Genomic DNA, 962 nt, shown 5'->3' with positions numbered 1-962 from the left:
CCCGTTTGATTTTTACAATTTTGAAAAATTATATCGACTAATTTTTTGGATTTTTTAATGCGTAATAAAATGAATATAATAAAAAAGTAATACATAATACATTTTTATTTAAAATTTTAATGTTTAATATTATTTATATGTTAAATTTAGTGATATTTTATCATTTTTAATAAAAATTACTCTCTTTATATTTTTTTTAAACTTTTAAAAGAGAGCTTAATATATCCTGAAAAATTAATTTTAGAAGGGTATAAATCACTTTTGAAATGAAATTTTTGGAATTTTCGGCAGTGTAAAAAATAATTTCCCTTTTTGGGCAACTTTGGGCCATTTATTAATTATTAACTGGGTTGAAAGTTCATCTCAGACCCAACCAATAGCCCCATTTTCGCTTAAGCCCAACTCATTGATAATAAATTAATTCAGGCTTAGACGAAAGAATACCCTTGGAACAACAAAATAATAATAATAATAATAATTTACGCCATGCACAACAAGGATGTCATATGAGAGCATTTGATTATTATGAAAAATATAAATAAATATTGATCATTAAATTTTATTTAAATACATTAAAATATAAAAAATTATGTAAATTTTTCTATGTGGTCATATAATGCTTAATAAACAATAAAAAAATATTAATCTTCAAATATTATTTAAATGAGTAAGATTAAAAGAAAAAAAATATGTAACTTTTTTAAGTAGGCTTATAACCACTAACTTTTTATAATGATCATTCATGCATAAATATGATTATGATTTATTATTTAATATTTTTAAAATAAAAACTATTCTCATTTTAAATGGTAAGAGAGAGAGAGAGAGAATTTTTCTCATGAAAAAATAGTTTTAGACACACAATAATGGTGAAAATCATTATTCAAAATTAAGCTTAATTTTTCATTCATAGTTTTCTTCCGTTAAACCACATCCGTACACAATATGTTCTTCGCATTAGG

This window comes from Abrus precatorius, unplaced genomic scaffold (assembly GCF_003935025.1).
Source record: "Abrus precatorius isolate BTA unplaced genomic scaffold, Abrus_2018 Scaffold11, whole genome shotgun sequence".
Taxonomy (NCBI): domain Eukaryota; kingdom Viridiplantae; phylum Streptophyta; class Magnoliopsida; order Fabales; family Fabaceae; genus Abrus; species Abrus precatorius.
The sequence above is the reverse complement of the archived record's forward strand: the minus strand, read 5'-3'. Positions refer to the sequence as shown.